The sequence below is a fragment of the Vitis riparia genome, chromosome 5 (assembly GCF_004353265.1).
Source record: "Vitis riparia cultivar Riparia Gloire de Montpellier isolate 1030 chromosome 5, EGFV_Vit.rip_1.0, whole genome shotgun sequence".
NCBI classification, from domain to species: domain Eukaryota; kingdom Viridiplantae; phylum Streptophyta; class Magnoliopsida; order Vitales; family Vitaceae; genus Vitis; species Vitis riparia.
In genome coordinates, this window is record NC_048435.1 from 15,505,763 (window position 1) to 15,514,025 (window position 8,263).

The window sequence follows — 8,263 nt, forward strand, 5'->3', positions numbered from 1 at the left end:
CTAAATAAATTCTTAAGTTTTCAATCTCTAAATTCACATCTTCAAATCTCTAAAATTTCATCTTTCACAATTATTTACCTAAACTCTATTATTTCACCATCGCTATTTCATTCCTTTACCTATTCACTCATCCACTTATCCCCTTATTTAAAACCCCGAACTTTCAAATAATTTTCAAGTTTCCAACCTCGTTCAAATTTAATTTCTAAAAATTCTCATACTCACATTTAATTCCTGAAAGTCCGATCTTCAAATAAACTCTAAAATCCCCATTTTCTTTAAATAACCTTCGAGACTCCAATTTTTCAAATGAATTTCAAAAATCCGATTTTCTCTCAAATAGCTTTAATTCCATTCTGGTCTTCAAACAATCTCCTGCTCCTCTTGATTTTAATAAGCATGAACGAATTTTCTGTAATTCCGAATAATGGAATTTATGGGATTAATTCATGCAATATAAATCGGGCTTTGGTGGGGGCCCAACATATGTGATTTCCTTATGATTGATTGATTGTTTGTTTGATTTAATTGTCATGCATGATTGATTTTATTCTGCTCTATGACATGCTCGAAATTATTCCTTAATTGTACACTAATCTCACTTCTTGATAGCGCTTTATGGATCACTGCCCAGGTACGCATCCACATCCGTTCTGGTCATTTTTTGTATGCATGTTTAGATTCTCGCGTGTGCATGATCACTCTGAGTATTAATTGATTCTCTCATCAATTGCCATGATTACTTCATTTTATTAGTAGAGACTCGACTTTAGGGACTTAAAGGGGTGCTACGGTCTGTACCATACCTTCCCGATAAGTAACCTGACCCCCGAACCCGATCCGATTTTTCACAGACCACTTTTTCCAAAATAAGGAGTCACACTTAGGGTTTTCTTTCTTATTGTGTTTACCCTTTTAAAAAAAAATAAAACAAAAATAAGTGGCGACTCCTAGTCATTTTTCTTAACCAATAAAAATCATTTTTCGAAATAAAAATCGAGCTCGCCATCGAGTGGAAAACGCATGAGCCGAAGTGCGGGGTCCACAATATCTTGTTTTCAAATTAACTCATTCTCAAAACTCAAGATCTCTCTCTCTTAAAAAAAAAGTGTGTTTTAAACCACTTAAAAATATTTAAAATTCTTTGAAAAGAATTGTGGTTTCTATTAGGGATGCAAACGAGGCAGGCTTAAGACAAGTCATCTTCAACCCAACTCATCCCATTTATTTATGTATATCACCATCCCTGCCTTAAAAATCAAATTTAAATGGGATGGGGCGGTGGGACAAGTGTATGAAATTCTCATACTGACCCTGCCTTATTTAACCTTTTTATTTTTATTTCTTTTTCAAATTTTTTTAGTTTTTTTTTCCTTTTTTTCATTCTTTTCATTTATAAAATTTTAAATTGTATTAAAAATTAATAAAATTTATAAATTAATAAGCATTATAAATATTTAAAAATTATTTTTATGAAAAGTAAGATTTTATATATGTCAAATTTGAAAAATGAAAAAAAAAATCAATTAAAATCATTTTTATTTAATATTATATATAATTGGGGGTAAGGTAAATCGAGATAAAATCAAACCTAAACACACTATGAATCCAACCTGTAGTATTAAAAAAATTTCAAACTCATCCCAAACCTATTTATAATTTTTCTTAAATTCATCGTATTAAGGGCTAGATAGGGTGGATACCAAAAACCCACCCCATTGTCATCCCTAGTTTCTAGAGTTAGCAGCATATGTGTGACTTATTATGTGATAGTTTAAAATTTAAATAATTTTCAACTAAAAGATTATTTTCTTTCGGCACATGCTAAATGAGTAAATAGTTACTCAACTAACTTCTATTTGACGTCATTGATGAGAAGAAAAAATCAATAAAAGGGTAATAGGTTTCTAGTCTGTAAGGGATTATGTGATTCATCCATTTACATGGATATAAGGAAGACAATTATAAAATATATTTCAAATTCTGGATTATTTTCTAAGGATGATTATTATTGAATTTAATTGCTATAACTATAGGTATGTGAAGAAATTCGAGGAGGAAAAAAATTTCTTTATTTTTTCTTATTTTCAAAGTAATTGTTATATTAATATTTGTATATGAATGGTTGAGGTCATCTACTTTATAAAAGAAATCTAATTCTTGATTTTAGAAGAAAGTATGTGACACAGTTGTGACACAACAATTACATAGTTATAACATAGTTGTGACACAATTGTAGTTCTAAGGCAACTATGCACGCAATTGTACATTCCAAATTTCTTATGAATTTCCACTATAACGACCTATGCCAAATCGTGTAAATATTGTCCACTCTGGCCTCAAAGGGGCCCTCATAGCTTCAAAACGTCTATAAGATAAAGAGAAGCTCACACATATATAGCCTCGATAAATTTCTCCTATATCCAATGTGGGACATCACAGGCACCCTTTTATGCAACACAACGTTCTCATTGTGTCCCACGAGATTGCGAGGCTAAACAAGCAATCACTCTATACAGAGTCAAACAAACCCCCACACTGAAGTCATTGACTCCGATACAATTTGTAACAACTCGCACTCAATTGTGTAGATATTGTCCACACTAGACCCAAATGAGCCCTTATAGCTTTAAAACACATTTACAAAGTGGAGCCTATACATATATAACCCCAATAACTTTCTTCCATATCCGATGTGGGGCATCACATTTACACTCCCCCTTAAACTAGATTTTAAACATTGATCGTTCCTAGCTTGAATCTCAAGTCTTCAAAGTTGGTTACTGGAAATGTCTTGGTAAGGATGTTTGTTTTCTAGAGAGTAGTTGGATACAAAAACTAATGAAATTGTCAATTCTTCTGTCTTATCCTTGATAAAATGATGATCTATTTTTACATGTTTTGTCTTATCATGATGAACTAAGTTCTTAGCAATGCTTATGGTAGCTTGATTATCATAGAATCTTCTATTGGAATTTTTAGCTCATTTAAGAGTTTCTCTAACCACATTCTTTCACAGATTCCATGTGTCATAACTGTAAATTTTACTTTTGCACTACTCTAAGCTACAACAGACTATTTCTTGCATTGCCAAGTAACCAAATTCCTCTATATATAGGTGTAATATCTTGAAATTGATTTTCGATTAGTTATGAAGCTAGTACAGTTTACATTTGAAAATTTTTCAATATTTCTTTTTTTTGTTCTTTTGAAATAAAGTCATTTTGAGATATCCTAGAATATGATACAAAACTTTCATATGTTCCTTAATTGGATTGTTCATGAAATGGCTAACCACATTGATTGAAAAAGTAAGACCTAGCCTTGTGTGAAAAAGATAGATGAGTTTTATCATAAGTCTTTGATATCTCCCTTTATCCACCGAAGTATTTCCTTCAACAGTTCCTAGTTTAATAGTGTAGTCCATGGGTGTCTCTATAGGTTTACAATCAAGCATCCTAGTCTCTTTGAGTAAGTCTACAACATACTTACGTTAATTAGAAGACTGCAATACCCATTTTTTATCTAGCAATTTCCATTCCAAGAAAATATTTGAGATTCCCTAGGATTTTAATTTCAAACGCATGGGTAAGGAAACTCTTAAGTTTGCCTATTTATCCCTTATGATCTCCAATCAGAGTTTAGTCATCTACATAAATAATGATAATGGTAGTTCTTTCCTATTATATATGTTTTACAAACAGAGTGTGGTTAGATTAACATTGGAAGTAACCAAACCTCTTTGCAACTTTGGTAAAACGATCAAACTAATTAAAGATATTACTTGGGACCATATAGGGATTTTTTTTCTTTATTTTGTTGACTTTGTTAATGTTTGTATCAATCTTAAGACATGAAAGAATTTCTATGTATACTTCTTCTTTTAAGTCACCTTTGAGGAAGACATTCTTAATGTCCAAGTGATGAAAAGGTCGATCTCGATTAATAGCTAACAATAACATAACACAAATCGTGTTTAATTGGAAACTAGAGCAAAGATTTCTTGGTAGTCAATTTCATAAGACTGAGTAAATTCCTTAGTAACTAGTCGAGCTTTGTACCTATCAATACTCTCATTTCCTTTGTACTTAACATCGAAGATTTACTTACTCCTGATCAAATTTTTTTTTTTTTTTTAAAGAAATTCAACAAGTCCCAATGTCTCATTCTCTTCAAGAGGTTGTATCTCTTCCTTAATGGTTGTCTTCCATTTAGGAATTTGTAGGACTTATTAGATATTGTTGGGAATCTGAATATTTGTCAAACTGGTAGCAAAAACTCGATAACCTAGTGACAAACTCTTATAAGAGAAAATTATAAATCGGATGATTTTGTGCAAGATCTTCGTCATTTCCTTTTGGCAATTGGAAAATTGAATTCATCATTTTTTGGCTCACTAGGATTAGAATTAATGTTACCAAGTATGTCTTTTTTAGGGCTAAATTCAGTTTAGTTTCATGTACTAACCTGTTATGTGTTTGTTGTTCTATATTTTCTTAAGACTTTTTTTTTCCTTGAGTAGATAGTAAACTCACTATTATTAATAGTTTGAGATTGGTTTGGGTGACGAGGAATACTCAGCTCAATGTCTATAGATTCAGTAGTTTAGAGTGGAAGACTTGAAGTAGGAGAGATAGGATTGGAGTTGTGAACTATAACATACTCAAGCATTTGAGGTTTAATCGTGGTTTCTATTTTCTAAACTATTATTTATGAATTCTATTCTCTCTTAATATTGATTTTTAAGTAATACGACTAATTTTCAAAGAATGTCACATCCATGGAGGTATAGAACTTTTTGTGATGGGAGAATAACACTTATAACCTTTATGGTTTGGAATAAAGAAGATGAGTGTCCTAGGGTATGATGTAAGAAAGACTTTGCAGAATGTTTAGAAACTCAAGACATGAGAAGACATTCTATTAATGAGATAAACTACATGCAGTAAGTACAATTTCTCCCCAAAAATTCTTTAGGACATGGGAGAAGAACATAAGAGCCTTGCAACTTCTAACAAATGTCTAATCTTTCTCTCGACTATTATATTCTATTAAGGAGTATCAGAGCAAGAACTTTTCGACTATCATATTCTATTAAGGAGTATCAAAGCAAGAACTTTGATAAACTATACCTTTTTTATTAATAAGAATTAGACATTGTCCGTTTTCAACATTTGTATTTTAGCATGGAAATCATGTTATAAAATTTTTCGAAAATTTGACCTACTTTTGATTTATCTTTTATCAAGAACATCCAAGAAATTCTAATATGATCATCTACAAATGATACAAATCATCTAGTCTTTGTTATGTTCTTTGTATTAGATGGCCCCGAAACATCACTATGCATCATAGAAAAACTATGAGATGTTTGCATGGTTGAACTGGATGGGACTTACAAACATGCTTCAATAATTAGCAAAGTTCACACTGAAAAACATCTTAACTTTTAGTGAATAATGATGGAAAGAGTTTTTGAAAATACAAAAAATTAGGATATCCTAAATGATAATGTCACAACATAACATCACTATCTTTATTAAACTAAAAATAAAAAGAGACTATTTTTCATCAATTGTCAGTTGAAGTTGTTTTTCAATATAATCAATCACTTTTAAGATATAGAGTCTCAAACACACCTCACATTTCCAATCGTCTTTCCTGAATTGAAATCCTAAAAAACACAATGGTTTGGGAAAAATTTAGTGACATAGTTCTTTTCATGAGTAAGATTACTAATGGATAACAAATTGCAACCGAGATTGAAACCAAAAATAACAGAATCAAGAGTTAGGTACTTACATATGACAACCAAATTCGTACCAACCACCTTTAAGAGAGGACCACCAGCTATACGAACCGTATAATTCCCAAAACATGGTATATAATTTTGAAAAAATGTGGCATTTCATATCATGTAACCAAAAACTCCTGAGTCAACAATCCAATGACTCAAATTTTCCTTTTTGACTTTTAGGAAAGCAAAAAAAATTATCTTTATAAGCTAAGGATCTGAACCCGATGATAGAATTGGAGGAATTTGCCCCCTATTAGGATTGGTTGAATATTTTTTGTAATAGTTTCAATTGTTCTTTGTTGAACAAACTGGAACTAGGTGGTGTTGGGTTATTCTCAATGGTGACATGGTGTCTTCAAGTTTATCATTTTGAGGACATAACAACTTCAAATTTGTTGGTTTCCCATGGATTTTCCATCACACGTCCTTCTGAGTGTGACTTGGTTCTCTGCAATGATCACACCAAGGTCTTTTTTTTCTTGGTTGATTGTCATTAGAATGATAAGGAGGACCTTGAGCCACTAGGGATGAACCCTCGGTAATTGATTGGAGTCAAACTATGTGCTCTAATGGCACATATTTGATATGATTTGTGCACCAAAAGACATTCCAAATACCCAAATTAACCTAAATTGATGTTAAGACCCTATCCATGAGTTTAACTTGTACTTTGGAGACTTATCTCAAGTTCAAGAGAATTTAACAATTGCTTTTTTGGTTGGAGCCAAAATATATATATATATATATATATATATATATATATAATTTATACATTATAAAAAACTAAAATCATCTAACTTAATTCAAATTGATGCTAAAACTCTAGTTATAGATCTAACTTCTATTTTGAGTATAATTCCAGGTTTAAGGGATAAAAAAAATACTAAATGCAAAAATCATTCTCAACCAAGGAAGTAAAAGGTATTAAATATGCATAAATAAGATACTTAGGACTTTTGAATCATGAAGAGTCTAAGAAAAAGCGAAATGAGAAAGTCATGAGTATGAAATACCAGCAATGAATGTCATGGAGAGAGGTAGAGGACAAGCAACCATAACAAAAGAGGTTTGAAGTAAATGCAATTAAGTTTACATAGAAATTTGGAACTCAAAATTTGGGAATGACATATAACTTCATTTTGCAATAAATTTTGGACAACTTCCCAATGTTATTTTGAGGTAAACTACATATGGTTTTTTTAATCTTGAGAAGTCAACAATCCAATAATTTAAATAGTTTGCAAATCAAAGTCAAAAGAAGGCAGATATGTACATTTAAAGTAAACTAGACAAAGAGGGATGGTGAGTTCAAAAATTGAACAACTGAGTTCAAAATGGTTTTTGGCCATTTAGAACTCAAGTGAATGCTAGGATAATTTTGATATAGAGGCTTAGTTCAAAACCCCTATATATTTTGAATAAAAGTACCCATTTCAAACTTGAAAACATGACAAATCAACATAGGTAATGGGTAAGTTTGAAAATGGTTTGAAATTTTGAACTCATCCTTCCGATTTCAAACCTGCTTGATTTTGAAACTCATGAGTTCAAAATTAATTTCAAACTCACTCCGATTTCGAACTCAACTATTGAAGATCAAGTTTTAAACTTTGAAATATGTTGAAACGAGCTCTAAGTGCCTCCATCCAATTTAAAAAATAGGATAATCACTTAGTACTCATAATATTGTGAGTCTTTTAGGTTGTTTACAACTTTTCTTTAAAATAAGTGGCTAACAAAAGTGTGATACATGTTAGGTTATTGTATTTATTATATAAACTCTCTTAATTCTAGGTTTTGGAAGAGGTGGAATGTAAGAAGGGTGATTGATTTGCTCTCTTGAAAATTTTCAATAAAATTTTTAGTTTTCTTTTTATTTTCTATTATTTTCCATTCTATTTTCTTGGAAAACAAACATGGGTTGTGAAGAGAAATCCTCCACCATGTTTGGTTAATTTTATGATTTCTAGAAACACTAACATGAAAGTGAAGAATCCAAAGGAGTGGCAAAAAACAATAATGTATTAGATAGTCTAGTTATATTTTCAAATGTGAAGTGGTAGGAATAAATCCTCTATGTTAGTTCATCTTAGATAAGGTGCGGTACAAAGGATTCTTATCAAGACACTAGTGATTCTTAGAAAGACTTTCATATCTAATTACTATAATTTGATCTTACTATTAACAAATCTAAAGGTCGAATCTACAAGATGAATATAAACTTTTAATTAGATAAAATTAAAAACCAAAATTAACCATGAAATTTAATTAGTTTAAGAGATTTGCTTTCAAAATAAAAATCTAAGTTTCAAATGAAATATGGGTCATAGGATTTAATTTGATCTTAGATTGACTCTAGATTTTGCAATGCCCTCCCTCTCTAAGGCTTCAATACTAGATTGTTAAACTCATTGGAACATTTTTTTTTTGTTATATTTATTTGATTAATTATTTTATGAAATCTTT